Source organism: Nesoenas mayeri (assembly GCF_963082525.1).
Source record: "Nesoenas mayeri genome assembly, chromosome: 13".
Taxonomy (NCBI): Eukaryota; Metazoa; Chordata; class Aves; order Columbiformes; family Columbidae; genus Nesoenas; species Nesoenas mayeri.
The window spans coordinates 13,131,267-13,158,146 of NC_137550.1; positions in this window are offsets into that span (position 1 = coordinate 13,131,267).

Below are 26,880 nucleotides of genomic sequence, written 5' to 3' on the forward strand. Positions count from 1 at the left end.
CGAGCCAAACCAATCACCATGTCAAAGTGAGCGATTGCTTTAGGAGTCTTCTGCACCACTTTTGACTAAAATCAACGCAATGTCTGGGTAGTTGGAGGTTTGATGTTCAAGGAGGCCGAGGACACCAGCCGTGCATTCAGCCACTGCTGCATTTGGGGATATCCAATTGCGGGAACCAGGTGGCCTTGCACAAAATCGCGTTTCGACATGTGAAAAACATCATGTTCTGTTTCTAGAGAAGCAGCATGACTGCTCAGTATCCGACCTGCTCTCTGTCTGGGGCTTTTCCCCCCAGAGAGGCACAGAGCTTTGAGGGGTCTGACATCCGCCTGCATCTTACACTTCCCCCACAGAGCACAGGTGTCATCAAACCCAGGCATGCCCAGAACCCTCAGAAGCCACAAGGTGCCTCCCAGACACACAGACACCCTTCTCTTGCCTTCCCCCCTCAACAGCAACAATCAAAAATAATCCTTATTTGCACTCAGAGCCACTATCACACAGTGGGCCAGAACAGCACACACAGGGGATGCTTTACAAGAACTACAGGTGGGTGGGTGATGCTTGGAGCTCAGTTTTGGTGGCAATGCCGCCACTGCTGTAGCTGTTACCCAGCCAGAGCTGGTCCTCACATGCTCCTCTTACAACCCAAGACTTCAAAAGCTCAGTTTGTCGATGCAGGTCTGCCCTGCTGACCCAATACAGATAGCAAAGCAAACAAGCAGCTTTTAAGCAGGCACCAGCAGCACATCCCCTGTCTGGCCCGCTGCACAGTCCCACCAGCGTGGCTTTGCCCTGCAAAAAGGGGCTGTCGGCTCGCATTCTTCACGCACCAGGGCCCCGCTCGGCTCAGCCACGCTCCGCTGGGCGACAGCGGCAGCAGTCAGCTCTGACCACAGGGAAGGAACATCGCATTCAATTAGCATCATTACTGATGAGCTTTTTCATCTTTCAGCTGTGCCCCCACCACGCACTGCGGCCACCGGGATGGGGCTGTGCACACACAGGTGGCCACACTGTTGTGTCCCCTGTGTTGTCCCCAAGGATACACTTATCCCTTTTTTAGGGTTAAAAACTCAGCTAAGCGAGAGCAGCTACAGGACCCCTTTATCGCCATTTATGGGACAAAGCCAGAATAATTTCTACAAGGAGCTGGAGACTTTGTCGCAAGTATTAGGCATCTTTTTGTTTCATCGTTTTCTACATTCTGTTAAGTGTCTCTAATATCTCCTTTACAACAATAAGTGGATTTATTACTACAGGCAGCAATGGACTAAACAAAAACCATAAGCAGGAAAGGACAGGGCCATTCACCCTGAAAGTGCCCATCGCACCTCCTCTGCAGGTGCACCTCCCCATCCCCAAGGATGAGCCCAGCGCAGTCACATCTTTAAAAGCACAAGCAGTTTGAGGACACATGCAGGCAACACCTAGTGTCTGCAGGAAATTACATGGCATGGATATACAAACACTATCATGCAAAAAAAGCAAGCCTGGCATCAGACAGCAAATACAACAGCGCACCTGGGAAAAGCAAAGCATACACATTTCATAGAATGTCCTGAGTTGGAAGCAACCCACGAGGATCACCCAGTCCAACTCCTGTCCGTGCATATGACAACCCCAAATTCACACCATAAAACATTTCTGCAAGGATTTGCAGCCCGTTGGAGGCGCAGGAGCAGCCCACAGCGAGTCGAGGTGCGCTAATGAGCTCGTGTTTTCTCCGTGATTCAGTCCAAACCCTGCTGAGCCGGTGCAAGAGCTGCAGAGCCTCCCACGCTGGCACTCGACCTGCCCGCACAGGCAGGGCGGCCTGGCCCCAGCTCACCGGCACCGCCAGCCTTTGCAACATCTGCTGAGTTTTCTGGATGTTATTCCAGCGTTGTGTCTTTTATTCGGCTGGCACTAGCGCTCAGCGCCGAGGCAAAATCACCTTGGCTTACAGGCCGCACACTGGATCTTTGCTACGTGCAGACGTTTCCTTCCTGTAGTAAAATGAACAGGCTCTCCCATATATAGGTTATATCACTCCCTTGAAGTAAAAATTCTTTAAGGAGCCAATCCTTCCTGTCCATTCAACTTAAGAAGCATAAAAGAGTACTCTGGATTGTGGTCATATCCAAGGGTTTGGCACACAGGCTGCAAAACGCCTGAAGATGTCAGGATGAAGATGGTAAATATTTTGACAGGTTACTAGTCCCAGTAACAGCACCTTCCCACAAAAGTTATGATTCACCATTCACATCAGCAGCATGGAAAAAGTGACCCCTTCCTCCTTCAGCAGAGACAACAGAACTGCTTAAGAAAAAGTGTTTAGGTATATGGAATTGTCCAGCCGAAAACCCTAGTAAAACTTCATTCCCACAGAAGCCAGAGGGATCGTCCTCTGACTTTAATCACTCCTGAACTTTTTCTTGTGTGTCTTCAAACACGTGCTCCCCCTTTCCCACAGCAGTGTGCAAATGAGTACGACAGCCCCGCAGATGGCAGGGAAGCCATCGCCGGCACTGGCGGAACAGCCGCTATTTCACAACTACTCACAGCAAGAAAATCAAGAAACCCGACGCAGCCAACGTGCCAAATATAATCTCCCCAAAAGATGCAGCAATTGGGCAGGCTTGTGAAGAGCTACTCCCAACACATGGGCAGGAGGATGCTTCGGTCCTGACAGCACCGGCTGAGGGTGTGGATACAGAAACACACGTGAGGCAGCAACTGCTCTGCCCCATGGCCCCGTGTGGGTGATGAAAATACATCCAGAGAAGTCAGGAATGAGGCAGCGAGGGAAGTGCCCATATACCCAATTAAACCCAATCTTTTTGATCCTCACGTCAAAGGCAGACACCCACGGTCGGTTTGTTTCCAACCCCAGAAGAAGAGTGCACTGAGCCTTCCTCCCCAGCGGCACCTCCTCGTCCCACCTCTGGGAAGGCGGACTCCGACTTCCTCAGCTGCACAGGTGCAGCAGTGAGAAGGCACAAAGGAAAAGATAAATCAATTAAGCACCTAATTTGGGAGCTGGGTTATATGCTGAATATGAATTTTTGACCCATCGCCGCAGCAATGCAGCTCAATTGCCTCCCAGCCAAATCTGGCTGTCACTTACCCAGCTCAAAACATGATCTCCCCATACCCTCATAGCTGGAAATCGCAATTTAAGTTGCATGAGGCTAAACCCCAGCTTGTTACCACCAGCAGAAACAGCAGAGTAACACAGAGCTCTGAAGGGTACTTTACCACACTCTTTGCAGAAGACCTTGTCCTACCCAGCTTGCTACTTCTCTGGAAACCCTCCTGCACACTCAGGAGATGCCCACAGACACCCCAAGCCCAGCTCCTGCACAGCCACGGCCCAGCTGCATCTTCAGCACAAAAATCACATCTTCCACTTACACGCTCAACCACGCATTTAGCTGCATAAACTAAACTCGAATTAAGCATCTCAATATTCATTCTTGTGACGTATTTACCCTCATGCAGCAGAGGGTGTATAAAGAACCAGGGAAATGCAGCCCAAAGGGGGTTTTCCAACACCACCGTTCAGACAGACCTGGTCTCCAAAGACGACTTTATACCTAAATCTGTGGTTCCTTTCTGCTCCCAAGAAAAGTTGCACCCCCTTTCATGAGTGTGTTTGAAGGAATATGGGCAATGCTTTTGCTTTTCTCGACACTGCAATAGGGTCCGTGTCCCCGGCACTGCACAGATCCATGAAATTGTCCTGTAGCACCCCGCAGCAAAGCACTTCACCAAAAACAACTTGTTTTCTCAACTCTATCTTATTAAACATGTCCATGCTATTGCTGTAAATAAAGGTGAAACTTTCCAGGAATCAAAACAAGGTGCCTGGAAGGATTACAGAGTAATTATCACTCAAAGTTCAAGCCTGAAACCATAGGAGTAGACTCCCTGTATTTATTATAGACAGTTTACATGACATTGCCCTTTGTGGGTACAAAACCCACTGATTACAATCAGAGGAGCGCTGAGTACAAACATGCCAGCCTGGATCATGCGAGGCTTCCATATACCCCACTGCTTCCTCCTATGCTCTGGACAAGGGCAAATGCTTTAGAGAAAGGAGGCAAGAACTTAATTAATGAGCAATTATGGAATAACCTGTGCCTTGGAGAAAATTGCTTCCAGCTGTGTCAAACATGGGTTGGTTTATGGCTTGAAATGTATTTATTTACTTCCCTTTTATACAAATATTTTTACCTAATGCAACTCATTACCTTCATAAAAGTTTATTAAAATGCTTGGCTTTAACTTATTATGGCAAGATATTGTGGGGACTAATTACAGACCAGAGAGGCCAGAAAGGCCATGCCTGCCCTTGGGGGTTATCACAGGCACTGCTGTAGTATCCCAGAGAGAGAAAACATCAACCACTGAAGAGTCAGAAGCAAAGAACTGGTCACTGCTCCAGCAGATCCCTTCTGCAGGATCCCCGTCTGCAAGCGCCAACTTACTTTACGCGGTTCACAGCATCGGACCGGGGCAGAAGGTCCTGCTGAGTCACCCGAAGAATTCAGCTCTTTTCCTACTTGCAAATCAACCTGCAAGCTCAGATGTTTGCTCATTTACATCAGGCTTTTGTGGTCCCTTTCCTCTCGCCTCCCCGACGTGCTGCCGGCAGCGCGAGGCGCTCAGCAGGATCCCAGCATCGCTCACGGCAAAAGGTGCGGCTGGGCCAGCGAGCGACACAGAGCAGGACACCGCTAACATCGTCCCATGCTGTAATTACACAACAAAGCTGCTCTGCTGCCGAGCACTCCTCGCACAAGCCCCAAGCGCAGGGCGGTTTGCAGCGCCGTCTTTTTGCTCACATCCACCCAAACCGTGCCCTCCGCAGAAGCGCCGACCCGCAGTGCCACGGGACTGCCCCGTCGCCCGCTCTGGGGAGGGCAGCGCCTCACCCTAGCGACTAACCGCATTTGTTCCTGTGTTTCCTTCCTCTCAGCAGCCCACTCTTGGGAACAGGAGCAGAGCCTATTTGATTCAGCCTAATTGCTCAAGTGGTGGCGAGAGCCCTCCCAGCTCCAGCGCTGCGTTTGCAATCGGAAAAACTGAAAGTATTTCTTTATCGTAAGCAACTGGGGCTGATCCTGTACGGCCTGCTACGGGCCGTGGTGGGACCCAGCAAACTTTGTGGCTCTGCTTTAGGTTCATCCACTCAAAAGCAATTAAAAACCAAGAAGAAGCAAGTTTATGATCCCTCTTCATTCCCATTAGAATATTTAAGGTTTGGCCTTAAAAATCTTCCTTTGCAGGAGTGGAAACCCATATACAGCAGCATTTCTGTAGCAAGGGTGTTTCTTTGCTATGAAACTCAGAAAGCTTTCCATGCATATTGCTCCCTCAACCTGTAGAGCTTTCCAGCTATCGAAACTCCATGTTGTTTTCCCATTTTGCCAGAACTGGGTGAGAAAGGGAAGATACTTTACTTTCTGGGGAGTATAAAGTATCCAGAAGTAAAACCTCCCACTGTCCTTGCAGCACAGGGCACTGCTGGACCCCATTCAGCATCAGGAAACAAAACGATGTGGCCACAGGAAATGTCAGCTGAAGCCACCAGGTCGGAGCTGGGGAAGCAACCAGACTCATGGTGCTCTCTGAGCTCCAAAGCCTCACATTGTCTCAGCTTTCACTTCAATATATCCTAACACAGGATCTGACTTCAAGGCTACGGTCTTTGCCATCCTGTAACCATCTCCTTTGTAACCGAAGAGATAATTCATGGGAAATACAGCCTAAAATGAACCCAATCCATTTGGTTGTGGAGAGACCCTACACAGATTATACTCAGATGTTCCTTTTATCATTTAACTAAATGTAACTTTTAAATTTATCTAAAGGACTGTGGAAAAGTCTCCCTGGGAACTGGATCTTAAAGCTCCTGGCTTGGAGCAGGAGAACCCCTGGGAGAACCCAGCTCTCTGCAAAAGGCTCTTATCGCTGCACTAAGACTGGAGGAGCAATAACAGGAAGAAATTGTTTTGGCAGGACTTACACCATACAAAGTAAACTCACTGGCGGCCGTTGTATAAAACCACACTGGAAAACACACGCAGCCCCTATCCCCGGTGGCTGCGGGCAGCATTGCCCACACCATGAAGCGCAGTGACAATGCTCAGAGGCCACCACCTTGAGCCCTGCTGCTTCTCCTGATTGTCCCCACTACCTATAAGTGGACACTCCAAGCGTGATGGGAGAGGGTCACCGAGGGACACTGCGTGCATTGCTCGCCTGCTCTTGCTGCTGCTGGTGTCTTTGTCAGCTCTGGTCCACAGTGTGGAAATAAGAGAGTAGAGCAGACATTTAGGATGCGCTCTGCACCCAGGAACGCTGTCGAACAGCAAGAAGGAGGGGTGGGAAGATGGTAGCAGGCTCTGGGGCTGGTGCCTTTGCTAGCCAGGAAGCTGCGGATGCTCTCTTCTTCCTCATGCTCACTCGGGCAGGAGCCGGTGCCACCCTCCAGCCAACAGCATCCTCCACACCAGCGTGGGGAAAGGAGCCATGATGAAGCCCAACACCAACCACTCGGCCGAAGCCGAGAGCGCGGAGCCTCCGCGACCGCACGGGCTAGACGGATGACTTCATACCACTCCAGCTAAACAATTCCAGCGCTGAGGGCAGACGCTCGCATCAGTGGCATTGTTTCTGCACACAATAGGCACTTTTTATACCCGCGAATGAAACGGGGCAGTTTTAAACTGATTAATGATTCTCTCAAACAAGTCTCTGAGTGTACGGGAGGCCCCTGGCAGACAATGTGAACCCAGTTTCAGTGGTACAGCATCAGCTGCTGCCCTGCACCAGCCCAGCGTGTGACGAGCAGCAAGAGCAAATGAGCTACAACCGCTCCCCGTGTGGCTTGTTAAGATAAGGGACACGGGAACGCTGCTGCCAGGCTCCCTGTCCCTCTGCCAGGCACATGCTTTGCTCCGCTCATCGCTGCAGTGTCAGAGAAGCCTTTTGGTTCACTTTCTCGTGCCAGCACACAGCAGCTCCAGCCACCCTGTTGCCACAAATCCAGCAGCGCCCCCAAACTGAAGCCAGTGTATATACCAAAGTGAAGACACCAGCAGTTTGCTGCAGCAGCGGAGGAGCCGGCGTGAATCTCCTGCTGCCTCGTCAGCCAGGGATAACACAACAACACCCTCACCAGCCGGTGCTGGATCCAAGGGGCTCTGCTCCTCCCCTCCTCACCCTCAAGTGCAGCATCCACACCAAGACAAACCCTCCAGCAGCAAATTCCCACCCAGCACAGGCCAGGTTGCTGTGCAGGCTCTTGGGGCTTTTTTGAGGCAGCAAAAGCTCAGCTCTTGGGATGCAGAGTTTGCAAAACCCCTGGGAACTTGCATGCTTAATTCAGCCCCGGCGTGTGGCAGCGGAGGAATGTCACGCATGTGGCTTCGCTCTTTACACCTGCCTCAGTTTGGTGTTTTCCCCTCTTTTGGGATGGTTGCCAAAAGCAAATGAAAACCCTAGCGAGGGGGAGTTGAACGCTTGGGCAGGCAACTCAACAGGTGGGTAACCATCCCTGCAGCAAGGGGAGCACAATTCAGCCCGCAAAGCTTTGGCCAAGTTGTAGCCAAAACATTACACACAGCCCTGTGCGAGAGGAGCTGCGGTTCGCACGGGTGAGGAACAGCGTTTTGCAACTTGGATAGCGCAGCCTGGGAAATACGGGCTATCGCTGCCAACCATCTAAGCCACAAAGATTAGTTAAGGGGAAAAAAAATGAAGTGAAAGCAAACACAGGCAGCACAGCGTTCGCTCCAGCGCTCAGATAAGAAAGTGAGGCACAGACAGGTTAACAGGCATCCTCGGTCACACCACAAGACTGCAGCAGATGAAAACAGAACCTGCCCGGTGCTGTACATGCCTATTTACGCCCGTGCGATCCAGGCCACATTTTTTGGCATCTCAAAGGCAGGGTTTTGACGGAACTCTATATCCCCCACGCCAGCTGATTTTGCATCACTTGTTGCATCTGCCACACATCACGACAAGCAGGAGTAGGCTAGGCAGCAAGAAGCTGCGAACTCTAACGAGTGACCATGTCCTGACTCCAATTTCACTCCATGTTTCCCTTAACTCTAAGGATTCCTGTGAAAAACCCAAGCAGCAAGTCTGAGCACAAACACAGGGATCTGGGCTAAGTGTGAACCCTGTGCAAAACCAGCTTCGAGCTTTGCTGCTCCGTCGGCAGCCCTGGCTACCCTGCAACATCCTTTTAACACAGCGAGACGTTTTAGGATGTGAGCAAGACCGAATCCTGCTCTTGCCCCAAACAATAGGCTCTGCAATAATGGTGCAACCAGAATTTCCTGTGCAGCAGCACATGCCAGCTCCCGGGAGAAAATACCATGGGAAAGCAGCACCAGGAGAAAAGCCGCTTGCAGTGCACCGGGGCAGCTCCTCAAGGCTCTTGGGGACACTGTTTTTCCAACAAGCAAAGCACCGCAACCAAGTCCAGGCCGGGAAGCAGGCAAAACCACACCAGCGGCTCGAAACAGAAGCTGTCCAGCCTGGGAACTGCTGTGGATAATTAATTATCGCACCGAGCCTTCTGCAACATCTGGATGCAGCTCTCTCTCACGGATATTTCGCTACCCTGCACAGCCCTTGTGAAAACATCACGTTGGAGTGGGCTACAGTTTGCAAGGCTTTAGTCTCAGCTCAGCTGGGCTGAACATGAACAACATTGCGGTGCAAGAAGCTCAGGAGCGGGGCTGGTCTGCTGCATCTGTCACAGCAAGGACACCGGTCCACAAACGGCACAGGTTCCAGCAAGAAAAGAGCAACCGCTAGCACTGCATCAGACAGTGAGACAGCAATTGTATTCACAATGCTCCAGTCCTAACCTGCTGGAGATACTACCAAGAACGAGGGGTCAAAATGGATTGCAATCCCAAACACAAAGGACAGCAAATGAAAAACTATTACAGCAAAGCAGGAACTGGGTATTCCACAGCTCTGCTGGGCTCAAGGAATTGAGGAGAGATGGGGAGAATTATTAGTGAAACAAGAAAGGACTGAACCGGCGTGCTCAACACAGATACAACCAGCACTCTGCTCCAAGCTCAAGAGCTTTTTGCCTTTCTACCTGATGGCACAAGGCAAGAGCCACCGGCCTCAAGCTGCAAACATCATGCACCTGGGCTCTGCTCCATCTCCTCCCTGCTCCAGGGACCTCCAACCCTTCTCAGCAGCAGGAGATGTAAGGTTCAGGGTGCAACACCGGGTGAAGGGCCACCCTCACACACCCAACATCTTTCCAACGTCTCATCATTGCCATCTCTCTGGCTCTACTTGTGACGCTCATCATCAAACGCTGGTGACATTGGTTTTTCTACAATATTTTTCAAAGAGGTGCAGAAACCATTTCTATTACTTTTTTGGGCCCTAAAGTTGCTTACTTGCCTAAAAGCATCCACAGTAAAATATGGAAAATGCCAACATCTTTTACATCCAGGAGCAGCTGCCCTTACACTGCACGGCAGTACCTGCCCCACCAGCCCAGGAAGCCCATGACTATGGACATGGAGAAAGCTCTGCATCTATTTCAAGAGGAAAAAGGTCAGAAAACAGGTGATGGCACCTGAGCCTGGCTTAGCAGCAATCCCAAACAATTCGAGATGCTTCAGGAGATCTCACAAGTGGCCAAATTTGGTCCTTTACTGCTGTATTTAGCACATATCCAGCACAAATTGTTGCAAAGCACATCTGCACAGGTTGTTGAGAGCCCCAGTGCTTGGAGCCTTTGCTACAGAGGTATGCTGGTACGCAACAAAAAGAGCAGTTTTCAAGAGAAAAACTGTACACCCAGCACTTGGCTTGTTGAACGGGAGACCAGTAAAGCAGAAGCAGGAGGTTTTCACCCCATTTCTTCCATCAGCTCACCTAATTTGTCTCTGTCTTGTTGTCTCCAGCTATGAAGAGGAGGCAAGAGGTGTCGCACCCCTGAACACCCCAAAGGGCACGGCTGCCCCCTCCCCAACCTCCTACGAATAGCAGATCAATGTTTAAAGGCAAAGAAAGCAAAGCCTTGATCCCAAGATTAAGGAGGACCCTCTGGGTTTGGGATGGGGACAGAAGAGGTGAGGATAGAGACAGCGCAACCAGAGAGCATGTGCTGGCTGGGACCCCAAATCCAACACACACCCCATGCAAAAACAAAACAAGCCTTAGAGCACCAGCAAAGCTCCTTGGCATTTGCACAGCGAAGGACTGGCTTTACTGACCCTGTTTGTCTGGCTTGGGACAGGATGAGCAACGGGCAGCTCGGCAATGTGTTCCAATGAAGGGAGACGTGGAGCTGTGGGCTCCAGATGGAGCAATGCCCTCTTTGCAGAGAAGGAAAGTGGAGAAACCACAAGCAAGAACTCCCCGGTTCATTATTTTAACAACCCTGTCAGCTGCAGCGAGACAGGTAGCTGGTCTCCCTGCACTCGGCCCTCCACATGCAACACACCAAAATTAATTCTGCAGCACTTAGGGACCCAATAATTTTGTTATTCCATTGAGGCACCAGGGAACTCTTCCCCAAGAAGCTGTGGCTTCCAGACACGCATTGCTGCCTGCTTCAGATCAAGCCAAGCTCACTCTGCCCATCTCCCGAGCTACTGAAATCCTTTGCAATGTTTGCAAAATGCCCCCTTCTGGCAAATTATAACTCAAGTTTTCAGGTCATATCATGCAGATGAAGAGAACTCCAATAAATCTGTCATTTAACAGAAAATTAACGCTGCATCCTAATGTCAGCACCAAGCACAGGAATAACCTCTTTTTCCACAGACAGCTATTGCGTGCTTGACATAAGAAAGCCAAATACAACAAACCTGAAATAAAAAAAGCCCTACAAAAATCAAAGTTGGTGACACTTATGCCCTGAAACACAGTTGGCAACAGGCCAGTGGGCAAGACACGTGTTCAGTCCCTGGCTCCTCCTGCGTTTTGCTTGCTCCTATTTTTCCTCTTTTTCACCCCATTTGTGGCAGAGGTTTTTTTCACTGTTGTTTTTCAAGCGAGGCAGAGTAATTATATTGAATCAGCTAATATTATTGCAAAAATCGAGGAAGTCTTTGAGATCGCAAGACACAAACAAGCAGCCAGGTAAATACGGGCAGAAACAATTGCTCCAAGCATAACTGGGTTGCAGTAATTAGCTCAGTGGTTTTCAGCTCCCGGCCTCAGATCCTCAGGATTCCCAAGACTATTTCTGAGAGGTCTTAGATAGGTCCAAAGGCAAACCCATTCTCGTGCTTCACCTGGAAGTTTCATAGGAGCCTGCAAACTGAAAAGAATAAAAGAAAACCCAATACCACACACCAAACAGGACAGCTGAGAGCAATTAGTGCTCAGGAAAACAAGCGCTAACAGTGGTGGGAGAGCGCAGGAGACTCTGGTGCTTGAGGAACCAAGATAGAAAGAAGTTACCATTTGCAACAGGTACGGGACAATCCAAAAATGGAGCAAAATCAGCCTATTGCAACCATGACTTTTAGTACTGAGGATCAGGACCTGTAGTTTCCAGACTCAAGGTAGACTTTTCCCCAGTGCTTCCAGTTTAACTCATCGGGAGGCTCCCCCAAAGGAGACAAGGCGTTTTCTCCCCTTGTTTGCACACGTACACACAATGCACAGTTTTTACTCCTGGACCATCAGCCTCTCATGCAAAAGTGCTCACGTCCTACGTGCACAATCAATGGTCACCACCTGCAGCTCCAGTCTGCAAGCCAACCGAGCTCCTGGGAGGAGAGCAGGGAGCTCACTGTGACCCCTCGGAAGGACAGAGCCCGTCCTGAGGCCGCACAGCTCCCGTCTGCCCCACGTCCTCACCGCAGTGGCACCCAGGCCACCGGTGACACAGGACAACACGGGGTTTTGCACTTAGCAGCTCTCACCACATAACCTCTCTGGGTAACACAGACACAACATACACCTCTCCTGCTCCAACACGACTACTCGGTTGGTTCTCCTCACAGGAACACGTAGAAATCAAATTAATTAACGGCAGCAACGCACAAGGGTGCCAAAAGCATTCATCCCGCAGCAGGGAAATGAGATGGCACAGCAGAAATTCCCTGTCTGGTCACTTGTTCGATCAGGGTCCACGTGCCACTCACACCAGCCGTCCCTGGGCACCCTCAGTACTTTAATAGACGTAAGTTTGGCACTTTTCTTTTCCCCAAAGCCAATCAGTGAAGATACCACGGAGGGAGTGAGCAGCATTCCATAAATATTTTATTTAAACAGTTACAGTACGTTTAGATCCAGCTCACTGCATCACAGACTGAGGTTTTAATGACCTGTAACCAACACAGCTGCTGAGCCCCGTGCAATGACTTCTGCACCGCAGCCCAGCCCGCTTTAAAAATGGAGCTGGTGCTGGCTTTGCGGTGAGCTGCTGTCACTGGGGGGAAACTGCTGTGCCTCGTCTCATAATAAAACACAAGGGAGGGGCACAGAGGTTATATCAGCTATTAATCCCTGTATTTTTAAATAGCTCGTCTAGTAAATGTTAAGGTGTGAAACAAAACCACAGAGGTGGAAATGTGAACACAGCATCTAACAGGAACCCTCCAGCCAGGCTCTGTAAACACATGACTAAGACTTTCTCACTGAGGTTGCCCCATCAGCTTCCCTGGGAATCCTAAAACCAGTAAGGACTGAACCCTCCCAGCCAAAAAACACTCATTAAAGCCAACAGAAATACTCTCCTGGACTCAAATATACTTTGAATCAGCCTGGATGAGTAATGACCCAGTTCTTAGGCAGTACATGCGAGCAATAAACCAGGCATAAGCTACTGGAATCTGCCACACAGAGTGAAAAATAAAACCAGGCTGCAATCAGACTCGGGCCCACAGTAGTAACTGCCCAGCTCAACTTCACGCTGGTACTTCCTCAGTAGCTCAAACAAAACACAACCAACAAAATTTCCATTTTGCATTACGCTTTTTTCAAAGCTAATCGGAACTTCGCAGCTTCGCGTTCGTAATGGGGGCAGCCGGGGGTCTGTCCTGCAGACAGGGGGGTGACACGTTATTTATCAGGTCAGAACACAAAGCAAACTGGTGCGACCCCTCTCCCCTGGGAGTCGCGGCTCCGAGGGTCTCAGCGCCGGTCCCGCTCTTACCTCACCGCATGGCCCCGGCGCTAACGCGGTCCCGGCAAGTAACTGCAACCCTCCGCTAGGGTCTTGAAGTTGAAATGTTAAAAAATAAAAATAATAATTAGAAAATAAAATGAAAGCGACTAATGGTGCGAGCTCCTCCGAGAAAAGTTAACAAAAAATAAAAGTTGAAAAAGGGGGTGCCCGTGCCATGCACGGCCCCGTCCGGCGGGCCGCCCCCGGGACCTGCCTCCCGCCGCCGTGCCCGGCTCTGCCCGGGGAGCGCTCCCCGCCGGCCCCGGGACCGGCCCGGGACCCCCCGGCCGTGCGCTCAGAGCGCGGCGGCGAGAGCCGGCCCGGGCCGGGCGAGGGCAGCCCCGGGGGCCGGGGGCCGCCCGCGGGCAGCGGGGCGCGGGGGGCGCCCGCCGGGGCCCGGCTCGGGCCGCGCTGCTCCGCCGCCGCCGCGCATCCCCCGCAGCCCCGTCCCGTCGGGGCCCGCCCGGCGCCGGCCGGTGCTCGCCGCGCCCGGGCGCTGCCCGAAAAGAGTGGTAATAATTAAAAAAAACTAAATAAACAAAATAAAAACTCTGATTTTTCTAAGAAGGTCCCGGGCCTGGATGCGAGCGGGAGCCCGCAGGGAAACTTTCTGTAGCCGGTGCGGCGAGAAGCCGTCAGTCCGTCCGTCCGTCCGTCCGTACCCTCCCGCCGCCGGCAGCCTGCGCGGCGCCGCCCGCCGCCCCGGCCGCGCTGAGCTCCGCGGGCGCGGGGGAAACGCGGGGGAAGCTCCGCGCCCGCCTGCAACGCCCTGCGGGGACGGGGCTGCGCCCGGGCGGCCGTGCCCACAGAGGAAACTCGGCGGGCAAAGTAGTTTTTCGGGGAGATGCTGCCTCGGCTCACCGCAGCTCACGGGAGCTGTTCCCCCCCCCCGCCTCCGCAGTAAGAACAATCAGAGGAAGCGCGGCCACGGCCGCTCCCGCCACCGGCAGCTCCGCAGCAGCCCCGCCACCCACGGCCCTCGTGCGTGGGGAAACTGAGGCACAGGAACCTGGCATTGAGGACCTGCCAGGTGCAGCACAAGCCTGGCCATGGCACCACCATATAAAAGGTGCCGGTTCATATCTGGCCTCATCTGCAGGGGCCCCAGGGCCCCGCATGGGCCAACACCCCCGCTTTGCAGGTGCCGATGGCAAAAAAGGCACTTTGCTCCAGACACAAGCCAGCCAACCAAACACCAGGTTCCACCACAGCTTCTGCACCGCTATTGAACCACCTGTGTGGTGAGATTGAGAAGACTCCCTCAGCTTTATCCAGGGTCCTTATTCCTGCATGAGACCACTGTCACAGGCTGGATATACGTTCAACTTCAGCTGCTTTGATCTCCCTCTCTGGAAGGAAGACCACTTGTTTCTCCACCTTCCTCTTCCTGCACAAAGACCTTTTACACAGCCCCAAGCCCACCTGGGCAAAACCAGATTATTCGGATTTGGCCAGGTGCTTCAAATTACTCATTTGACAACCCACAGACACCTGGCGAGACAGCACTGAGCTTTACCAGCCCGTCCCCCAAACCCAATACAACACAAGCTCAGCAAACCCAACAACAGTTTCCATCAGCATCCAGTCTGGAAGCATTCATGCACAGATAAATAGATCATACAAGTGAAATAATTGCTTTTAAGAAACAAGCTTTATAATGTTAAAAATATTGGAAGGAAATGAAATCATTATTTAGGCAAGGCTTAGTGGTTTTAATTGCTGCTTTTCCATCACGTGTAATTGGTGTTTTAAGTTATATTAGTAGTGTTTCCCATGGAGAGGCAGGTGTGTGCCAGAGAAAGAGGGTGTTATTAATAGGATAACCACAATTAAGCAAAATTGGGATCATAACATCAATCACTCCATGAAAAAGCAGAAGCTCAGAGTTTTCCACCTGTTTTTCTGATTGTTTCAGAAATGCATCAAATTGCAGATGCCTTCTTTGGCTTTGGGCACAGGCAGCAAAAAGCCGCTTAACTTTTTACGCCATCAACCCATTCACAAAGGGTTAACCCGAGGGCAAAAAATCTACCCCAGTAGCTCCAGTGCTTCCCCATACATTTATATCCGTCCTGGCCCAGGGATGCCTCCATGTCACAGAGCTCATGCAGTCTGGTATTCTATCTTTCACTGCAGAGATTTATCCCTATACCAGGATGGATCTGCTAGGATAAAACATCAGCAGCCAAAACTGTGGCTGCCATTGTAGTCTCAGAGAGGTGGGGAATAATGCCTTTTCCATAGCAAGAGTGAGATTTCACGAGTTTTCATTAAGCTACAGGAGAGGACAAGAAATGGGGGGCTCTCAGTGTGTGCATCTCCCAGGGACAAGGGTAGCACCTCGCAACCCTCAGCCCTTTTCCCCCCCAAATCCAGCTTTTATGAGGTATCAGTCCTTAAATATTAACATGTTTGCCCGTCAGACAGGGATTTTTCTTCCCTCAGCTACATCAGCACCTGCCAGCAGCCACTTTAGCTAGCCAGAGGTGCATTGCATTAAGTTATTAACTTGCTCTCTTTCCCTCCCAACAACAGTATTTCCATTTTCTTCAGCTAAAGCTGATTGTGGCCAAAACTCACCGATCGCTGGAGCAGACCCTGCGTTTGTGACTGATCAGAAGCCCCTCATGCGGGATAGCAAGTGCTCCAGACTTCCTTGGCTGCTTCTCTAGAGATGGCCATGCTGCAAGAAAAATTGGTAAACCATGAACTATTAAATGACCCATAGAGGACACAGGGCCACTTCTACTTTCCCTAAAGATATTGAGATTTTTTTCTATGGGCTAGAATGAAACCTGTACCAGTAGCACCCATCACCAGCTGACCAACAGAGGCAGAAGGAGCAGAACCATAACCAGGCTCATTTGAATCGAAACCTAGAACCTGTGGAAAACACTTGAGAATACTAAAAATCAGCAGTAAGACCTTAAATCCTGATTACGCTGGGGAAATTCACAGGTACTTACTTCCAATGGAGAGAGTTAAATGACTAAAGTTGCAGGCAGGCTCTGGGCAATTCTTGTCTCAAAGAGGAGGTGATGGAGCCCAGGCAAGAAATAAATGACACGACTGAATGGAATTTCTTTTGACTGTTACTTTAGGCTCATCCAAAGTTTAACAAGCTTAGGGACCACAAAGACCAATGAAGGCAAAGGCAAGCCCAGCAACCACTGAGATGGCTTATTGATTTGTTTATTCAGGTCTAGCAAAAATTAGCAGCTTAAGGCAGCCCAGCCAGGGCCACAGGTGATGTGGTGGCCTCCCCATTTACCATCCCTTCCCTCCCTCACCTCTCCCCCAGCAGATGCTTCACTTCAAATACCATCAAGGACATAAGTACCCTGGGGCCATCTAGTCATGACTATTTTGATATCTCTGCAGGAAAAAAAAAAATATAGGGAATTAACAGCTTCTTGGAAACTCAAACACAGTTTCTGTAGTGACACAGGAATCAGAAATTGTGCTTCTATAATGAAGACAGCCCAATTGCTTCCTGCTGGGATGCCTATAGGGAGCTCAGCCCTATAGCAATGCCTTGTAAAGGAGCCATTGAGTGTCTGCAGGTGTTCGGTTTTACAATTGGGTCTTGTGCACTGCATTAGGTCAGGAGGTTGGAAAAACACCCATTTCAAAAAGAAATGGGTCATATTAGCAGTATTTTCTAGTAGATGTCCAGTGGAGGGATGCCCAGTCACCATGGTGTTACCCATCCCATAACAATGTCCTTTCTGCTATCCATAGCCAACCTGCTCTTCGTCTTGTACCTCTTCATATATGATGTGTGCACTGAAATAAATTAAAACACAAGATCACAGAATAACATATATTGTAATTTTTTAAATTCAGACACCTTGATCAGGTGTTATAGGCTCCTTCCCCCTTCCCAGAAGGGTTCAAGTGCTTCCATACTCCTAGTTGAGTCCTTATCTTTTATAGTTGTAAAGATCCAGCAGTGTCTGGTTCCTTGTCTCCTTTCATTTTCTACGACATTTAGTTGAGATAGTTTCAAGCTGAGATAGGACACCTGGCTCCATCCTCCTTCCACATCAACTCAAACTGCTCCCGGGCAGTTTTGCCAGCATAGAACCTTGTGCCATGTACTGACCCAGGATGGGGAATCCCAGGCACTGCCCAACTACCCACAACACCCCCCGGGCCCCCCCCATGGCACAGGGGGTTCCTCAGCTGCATGAGCTTCCCTAATCCCTTGCACTGCAGCTGAACTTACCCACCTGTTCATTTCTGGGAGAAACACCCCATCACCCTGCACTTGGGAGTCAAGTGCAAATACAGACCCTCCAAAACACAGGCAGTTTCCCCACCATATGATTTTTCTGGTGCTTCCAGGTTAGACCTGGTGTGGGGTTGGGCAAACACATGTAACAAGGCAAGAGGAGGATTAAACTCACATGATCCTTGCTTGTAGTCTCAAAGACAGGTACTGGGTGGCTTAATCCAGCACCCTGTTGTATCCCCTACAGTTAATTCGATTAAGTGACCTGTAGGCCAAGCGAGATGGACCTGATGAGCTTGGGGACACAAATGGGGACAGGTTGCACTTAGCCACCACCAGCATGCTGCTGAGTTAAGGACAATGTGCTAGAAGATACAGCCTGGTGTCCATCAGGAGCATTTATTCTCCCATTTTAATAAAGCACAGCTGTGCAGCTTTGGCCACACCAGCATGTGGTGCAGCAGCAGGAGGTGGCCTGGAAGGGCAGGAAAACAAGTGCGCTTACCATAGACTTGTCATTCCAGTGCTGGAGGGTTCGGAGGGTTCGTCTTTCTTTCAGGTTCCAGCCGCACACCCACAAGAAGGCAACCCACCTAGAACAGGAGAACAGAGACTTCCCCCCACCCACCATTTAAAGTTCTAATGGCTGGAGAATGGGGCAGATAAGTGTTCTGCTCTTGAGCTTATCACCAGACCACACTCGTTAACTCCTGATTTGCTCTATAATGAGGGTTCATTTGTGCTCCTTATCCCCATTTCAGCAGGGTTTGTTCACAGGTGACTCCTATTGCTGCTCTGGGCCTTGCTTATTCCTCCTCTGCAAGGGAAGGGAAAAGAGAGCCTAGGAGTGTGTTCCTGGAATAGCACAGGAGCCCTCACAGCATGGCCCATGCCCTGAGGGTGGCAAACCACAGGGGAAACAAATTAAAGATAGGAAACCTGGAGGAAAGGGTGAAATCCCTAAGGCGAGAGCTGAGCATGGGGCACATCACAGCTCCGCTTCCGTGGGAGCTCAGGTGATTTGCACAAATTCTTCCCCGCTGCAATTCCCAGCTGATTCTCCATAACTCAGCAGAAAGTTTGCAAGACTTATTTCTTGCCATCTCCCCTCCACAGGCCAGCGCATCGTAGGGCACGTCTCACCGTCCTGCAGCACCGCTGATTTGCAGCTCTGCTTGTAGAGGTCTATATATACAGCATTGCTTGAGCATACACCATGTGGGTTTCCTTGCATCCCTGTTTCTGCCCCGCTCAGAGCATGGTATAGACTTCAGCTCCAGAGCTTATTGCTCTGCCCTGCAGCAGGCTCAGGTCCACCCAGGAACATGTTAGGGAGGATTTTGTCTTGACAAGAAACCAGCTGGCAGGAGAGCAAACAACAACAGGAGTTGGGTCTCTTTAGTTTGGAGGAGACTGAGGGGTGGCCTTATTAATGTTTATAAATATATAAAGGGTGAGTGCCACGAGGACCGAGTCAGGCTCTTCTTGGTGGCAAACAATGGTAGGACAAGGGGTAATGGGATCAAGCTGGAACACAAGAGGTTTCACTTAAATTTGAGAAAAAACTTATTCTCAGTAAGGGTGACAGACACTGGAACAGGCTGCCCAGGGGGGTTGTGCAGTCTCCTTCTCTGGAGACATTCAAGACCCACCTGGACATGTTCCTGTGCGACCTCACCTGGGCGTTCCTGCTCCAGCAGGGGGATTGGACTGGATGATCTTTTGAGGTCCCTTCCAATCCCAAACATACTGTGATACTATGAGTTAAGAGGTACCCCAGCTGCTGCTCAGCACCCCAAAGCCACCCCATGGAGATGGCACCACTTTTCTCACCCTCTCGCAAAGGCTGATGGGCACTTCTGACAGCATCCCGTGCACTATGTCAGGGTTTGGGATTTACCATCAAAGCTGCTCTTTGCTGAGCTCAAGCCTTGTGCCAAAGCTCCTGCCCTGAGCCCCCAGGCCAGCATCCCCACCTGCAGCCGCCGCAGGGCCAGGCAGAGAATGGCAGGATTGCTCTGCAATAGCGCAGGTGAGCTGGGGCGGGGAGGTCGGGGGTTTTGGCGGTCGCAGCCGAGGACCACGCGTGCCTGCAGCCAGCAGGGCAGAGCAGAGCCTCGGCGGCTGCAGGAAAGGACTTGCCGGCAGAGCCGCGCGTGGGAAGCGTGGCCGGGCTTAGCCGCGCTGTGTCACCCCGTGGAGCCCGTCCCCAGCGCATGAGCTGGTTTTCCAGCCTCCAGCCACCGCTGAGCTCCCTGTGGGACTGGCAAGGAGCAACACTGCCGAAATCCACAAGTGAGTGTGCCCTTTTCCTCCCTTCACCCTGAATAAACAGCTCCCTAAACCCCTCTCCATGTTTCTAAGCAGCTTAGATGTGCTTTAACAGTCCTTCGCTCTTTGCTTGCCATCCCCAGAATGCCCGTTCTTCGACGTTTTTCGCCAACCTTGGCTTTCCTAGAGCCATCATCCAGCCCTGGGCTGGGCGAGAGGGGCAGGGAGCAGCAGACAGGCCCCGAGCACCAAGTGGGAAAACAAGGAAACATTTCCACGTATTAACTTCATTTCCTTTGTTTCCTCCAGCCCGGCAGCCTCGCTGGTGGGTTATTAATAGCACACTGTAGCTGCCACCACTCCCTGCACCCCTCCGTGCCCAGGGAGGGGCGATGCCGGTGGGTTCCACTCACTAAACATGCAGAAAACCCACATCCCTTGCTGCTGCACCACAAATACCTCATAGGAAAAGAGCATTGAGGAGACATCTGTGAAACACGCGAGTTTCTGCTGCTTCCCCAACTTGGGATGCTGGAAACCATATTTTCAACATCAAACCTCCTGCAGCCTCATTATTTTCTGTTAGTGGAGGAGGAAGCTGTGGTCTCCTGCCTTTGCAAAGCAAATGCCGCTGGGATCCAGTGCGGCAGAAGGAGCAGAGCAGAGGCAGCCAAAGGCAAGGCTGCTGCAGCGTGCCCCAGCAGCACCCGCGGATACAGAAAACCCCAATAGCTCCATCACTCCTAGCACTTACATGAGCATTTATAGGTTTCTTAGAACACATTACTTGCTTTTAACTCTAGAGGCAGCCTTTTCAGCAAGCAGTCGACAGAACAAAACAAAGCTGGATGCTTGCAAGGCAGGCAGGGAGGTTTCAGCTTCACTCTGGCAGCACCTTTGGGATCCACCTGCTTGGACGTGCTGCCTAGGATGCCTTGGCAAGGGGAGAGGGGACCTCTTGGTGACGTGGCTGGGACTGAAAGTCCCGTTTCCCCACCTGAGGCTGAATCACTTTGTCCTTTGCTGTTCCCATGTGACGGACTGCGAGAGGACATTTCTTCAGCAAATCCCCAAAATCCCGCTCCCAGTGCTCAGTCCTTTAGCAAGGGCGAAGGCGTTTCTGAGACCACCACCCTTACCCACACTAGGGATTAGAGCCAAACCAGGAGGGAGAGCGCAAGTGGGCAGGGGCAGGTGGGCAAAAGCCTCCGAGTGTCTCTCTGGGAAGAGGAACGATGCTCTCGCCCATCCCAGCTCCCTCATCACGGGAGTACAAACCCATTAACCCAGTTAAGCAGCTCTGCTCGAACCAGTCCAGACATGCACACTGGAGATGGGCACAACCTCCAAATGCAGGAGCAGCCCCAGGGAGATTTCTGCAGCGTGACTCACACTCACCCAGCCCCGGAGCAGCTCGGGGACCCGGGCACAGCCACCTGAGCCTGGAAGGGCTGGAGCCCGGCAGAGCTGCCAGCCAGTCCTCACTACTGGGATGGCTCCTGCTTGGCTGCGGTCACAGCAGTTGGCTCAGGACACAGGCATGGCCCAAATTCAGGTGGAAAACAGCAGGGTGCTGGCAGAGACCCTTTTCACCTCTGTATCCTCCAGGACCACACTCCTCTGTGGGATCTACAGCATTGCTGCTTCAGCAGGGACAAGTGAACAAGTGGAGGAGAATGGAGGGCCTCAGCACCTGAGCAAAATACTGTGGTTGATTTTAATCCTGGAAGAAGTAATTTTATGTATCCAGCCTACCCTGAGTCTCTTGGGCCGTGGAGTTTCACCTGCTGGCAGCTGCTGACCAAAAGATGGAAATCCCACATTGGAGAAAACACCTGCTTTGAAATGAAAGCCTTCAGAGCAACGGAGAGTTTGCTACCTGCCTTACAAAGTTCCCCCAGATGCCAGATACCCTCTGAAAATCCCAGACATCATGTTTTGTGGGAGGTTGCTGACCTGCAGCCTGCAGCTCTGGCTCTCCTTCTGAACACAGGAGAATCCTACACCAAACCGTTCTGACCACACCACTGATTCTACCACCGTGTCTACATGTGGTGCTGGCCTCCCATGGCACTGTGTCCCAAATCATTTCTACAAACCGGCGTTAAATGGCTGTCCCGTCCCTCCAGCTCCTCTCTCAAACCCCAGCCAGAGGGGACATCCAGCACCTTCGGCTTCAGTGACCAACACACCCCAGTACCACGGCACAAATAACACCCGTGGAAGCGTCATCTTCATGATTCACCGTTTGGGCGTAGTGTAATTTCTAATAGTAAATAGGGAGGAGGAATGTGCGGGACAGATCAATACAGTTTTGAAATGAGATGCAACACAGCAGTACAGGGACCTGCTGCCAGCATAGATCAGCGGGTGGAAAAAAAATTACACGTAAATAATAAAACATAAGCCAAAAGAATGTGTTTGTCCAGTTACACGCTTCTGTAAATATATATTGGTCCCCCCATCTACATCCCCTGGGGTGTATTTTGAGCTCGGAACAGGGCTTTCCCTATTGGAGCTGCTCTGCCTTTCCCACCAGCTCGCTCCTGTGCTCGCCCAGCCACACCTTATGCCTTCCAAAGCCTTTCAAAGCCACAGCTGCTGTTCGGAGCAACATTTGGTTTTGCACTGGCTTCGGGCACCTAAACAAAACTACCAATAATCATGTAAAAGCATGTGTGCCTAAATGCATTTTGCACCAGCAAAAGGAAAATGAAATTGCTTCTTATCCTCAGCACCATGGTGTTTGCAGCCTTTGCAAGCAGCTCCCACGGGCGCCATGCTCCTGGCTGGGGTGGCACAGGCAGGGAGGTGACACTACACATCATTAGTGGCACCGTGTCCCTCCTGATCGCCCGCTGGGAGAAGATTTCAGAAAAGAGGGGCTGGGGAAAGTCAATGCAGGGAGTGCCAGCCTGGCAATGAGAGAAGGATGGAGTTCAGCAAAGGCTGGGATGGACCGTGGTTGTGGGCAAGTGCTTGTGCAGGGAGAGTAGCCAGCAAAGGATCCTGCAGGAAAAACACTTCAGAGCTGTTAGTCCTCATCCTGGAACACCAGGACTTGAATTCACAGTCACAGCTGGGTCAGTAAGATGGTGTAACAGGCTGGCTGGGGGTGCGGGCACTGCCTTCCATCCCGGTCAGGGACCCTCGTAGCCCCAAACCAGCCAGCTGTTGACTCTGAAAAGCTGCATGTGTAACCAGGCAAGTCATACACAACAATGTTAGTCTCACTTCAAACAAACATTAATTCTGGGGCCAAAAGCTGGTGATTTATTTGTCAGGCTCTGTTAATTTAGCTGTCTCACCACAGAAGCACTCAGCCAGCTCCATTTCCTACATGCTGCTTCTCAGCTGCCAAATCCATTGCCTCTGATAAAAATCAGAATTATTTGCTTTTTTAAAAAAATATATAAGCAGTTCTTTCTTGCAACTGACGATGTATTGCACCAGCCATTGGGCCGCTCTCCTTTCTGGGGGAGGTCGGGCAAAACCCACAGCAGCTGCCATGGACCAGCATCCCTGTGCATCCACATGGCACCGGTGACATCGGCTCAGCCCCGTGCGAGAAACGGCTTTGCCGGGGCTGCCACAGCTCCGGGGCTTTCAGCCAGAAGAAATTCCCTGCTGATTCCTCCATGGGGAAAAAGCAACAGCTTTACAACAAGCCCCTCTGGGATTTGCTGCCAAATGTGTGACACTGTGGCTGTGGTACAGATGCTGAGGTCACTTTATCCCATATTTAAAGCCAGACCCAAATAATGCCTGTATGTGTCCAGTCTCGCCTGTGTTACCTGGTGCCCCGGTCATCACAATTCTCCTGCTTCAATGAGCTCAGTGTCTCTCCTACACAGAGACACCAGCATCTCTCCTAGATGCTAGGCAATTGTAGGACTGGTTTTGTTCTGTTTAATGGAAAAACAGAGGTGAACACCCCATGGGCAAGCCCGAGCTAACAAATCTACTGGATCCTCTCATTCTGGGAGTCTTATTACATCCCCCTCTCCTCCTTGGTACAGGTCTCTCATTGCCCTCAAAACTCCCAAAACAAGGGGCTGAGGGTGTTGTGCAGCAACCAAGAATCTTCCTGGGGGGTCAAATGTTGTAAGAGGATTCAAGAGGAGCAAAAAAAGGCCATAAATAAGGGCTGACAGTTGACATGTCACAAAAAAAACCACCAAGTGCAGAATGCCCAAACCCACACTAATGCTTCACCAAACAGACATCACCTGCAGACCAGCAGTTTGCTCCAGCATCAAGAAGCACCTGAGCTCATGCTGTTTTGAGTGAATATTGGGGCATTTTTCTAAAATGCAGCAAAATGGCACATCCACACCCCTGAAGGGGTCTGTGGGCTGCGATGGGTAGGAGCCTGGAGAAGCCGTGCTCTGCCACTGAGCAGCAATAGCATGATGTGAGGCCAGGAGAGGTGCTCCAGGGATGGAACAGGACCTGGTTTCGCTCTGGGCACTCAAACTTCAGCACTTCCCCGCAGACAACAGTGTCACGCTAACGAACAACCTACGGGCACACACCGGAGGGTTTTCCTTTCTAGACTTGTTCATGGGTTTTTTGGAAGAAACAATAACAAAACAGCACTCCTCCTGCTCCCTGGGTCTGGCTCGAATCCAGCCTTCACTTTTTCCCTCCCTTGTTTCACACCAAGAGGCACTTTACTTTTTGCCAACAAATAACTTATTCAAAAAGGAGGAGGAGCCTGTAGAAGACAGCAGCACGTCCTTGGCATGATGTTAATACGCACGTGGAATTTAACTTCCTCATGTTGCAAAAAAGCACAGGGAAAAACATAGCAGAGTGCAGCAGGGAGGCGAGAGATCAGATCAAACGGATCAGATCAAACGGAGCAAACCTCCCGATCAAAGCCAACATGACTTTGCTCATCACCGTTCAACAGCAGCAACGCAGGGTGGAGGAGAAAGGTCCTCAGACATGCTGGAAACACGTGCGGGCACCAACATGTGAGTTCCTGCCTTCTCCCGCCTGGCCTTGTGCGGGAAAGCGCCATCTCTTCCCAGCGCCGAGCCCTCTGCACCGACACGCAGGCAGCGCCCGGGGGCTGGAAAGGCGTCCAGCAAGGTCTGCGGGAGGAGGTGTTGGTACAAAGCCCCGTGTGCTGGGTGGGGTATTCCCCAGGAAAAAATAATCAGGGTGGAGCTGAGCACATGAAAATTGAACAGAGGAGAAATCACCCAGGAAACAGACGCGAGCAAAGGGAAGCAGCAAATTCCCACTTCTTAAATCACTGAAAGGGGGGTTAACCAAGGTATGAGCAGAAGATGGAGAACAAGCTGTGGTGCCTTGAGCTGGAGCTGCGTCATACAGAATCATTTTGGTTGGAGAAGACCTTTAAGGTCATCAGACCCAACCCTTAACCCAACACTGCCAAGTCCACCTCTAAACCACGTCCCCAAGAACCTCATCTAGCTGGGGGCAGCACACAGCCCGGATGGTCAAGGAGGAGCCAAGCTCAGCACCACCACCCCAGCAGCAGGAGAAACCTTCGCTGCAGATCCAGTTGAAGCAGCGCAGCCTTGCTCCCCATCCGCACCCACCCGTTGGAGATGCTAAGTAATACCCTGGAAACCTTCCCGCGCATTTCCGAAGCGTGGGGAAGAGAAGGGAGTCTTTCTCAGCCAGCTCTTGGCATGAGAACAGACACAGCCAGCCTTGTGTGGCTTTAGAAAGGATTGGTTTATTTATATGTTGGCGGCTCTCTGGCATCCTGCCCTTTTGACATCCCTTCTCCAAACACAGCAGCCCTTGCCTGGCCCCAGAGCACCCCTTAGGGACATCTGAGGTCAGCGGTGATGACACCAACCATGCTGGCCAAGGGCCATAACCCTGCTGGCAGGGCAGGGACCAGCCCCACTGTACTTAAGCAAGGTGAGCGGGATGAGGATGGTGGCCAAGGCCAACCAAGGCACTTTCATGGTGATGAGGCAGCTCCACGGTTAGGCTGGGAAGTCAGCCCATGTGTCAGGGTCTGGATCAGCACGGTCCATATCCAGGGATAGGATAGGACTGAGCTGGAGCCTTGCAAGACAGCCCAGGGAGGACTGGAGAACCAAGGCTGAGCTTAAATGGGCTCCCGGGCCCGTGGGTGTGAGTGGGGGTCCCAGGTTGTGGCAACTTGGAGCCATTAAGGGCTATTAGTGCCCTCAGGGTCCTGGCAGCCTGACTCCAAAGCTGTTCTGCAGAAGAAAGAAGTGCCATGGCCAAAATGCACGAGTTAATGCAGCAGGAGTTGGGGCTCAGGGACAGGCCGGTCATTGTTGGGGACCTCGTGGCTCTCAGCAGCCCCTATGGGGACAATACAAGGGAAGCACAAGCCGTTGCCGCCTTTGCTTTGCCTCGTCACACCAAATCCACGCACAGCACCTATGGAACAGCAAGAAAAGCCCAGACGCAGCGAGAAACAAAAGATCTGACCCAAAAGGTCCAAACATGTCCCGTCCAACATGAGTGTAAATCATGGAGAAATCCTCCCCACCGGTACCTGGGCTGGGAAACGCTGAGTTGCTGGGACCAGAACGTCTCAGTCCCCAGCTACATAGTTTTCAGCAGGCTACATTCACTGTGACAAACAGAAAAAACACAGACAAAACCCCCACAAAATTCATGAACAACATCTGCGAGGTCTGGTTTGCATCAGACAGACGTGGGCTCGTCAGCTCAAGCCGTTTCACTGCGCCGAGCAGGCGGTGAAATCCCTGTTTCTCTCATAGGATTTTTTTCCTCAAATCCTGCTTTTCAGAGCCAGTCTTTATCACTTTTTGATCATATTTGAGTCTTCTTTGCCTGGGAGATAATTTCCATATAACAGTTGTCCTGTCAGCCCTCCTGGGGCTCCCACGCAGGGGCTACAGGTCTCATTCAGATGAATGTGTCCTTCACGTTAGTGGCTTCTCCAGCCCTGGAAAACATGGGGAGAAGCTCATCGCTGCCTCCAGCTCTGGTGCCATTACTCAAAAGCCAGAGCAGCTAGTCGAGGATTCTTGACTGGTGTGAAACACAGCTTGGTTTCTCTCACCCAAGTGACTTCTCTCCCATGGCGGTTGTAGTTCTTGAGGAGCTCAGACCCACATTGTTGGGGTGGGGGGGTTTGGCAAACTTCTGCTTAAAACTGCCTCTCATTAATCACAGGCAATGCACTGGCATCTAATAATGATTGTTTGGTTATTCTTCCATC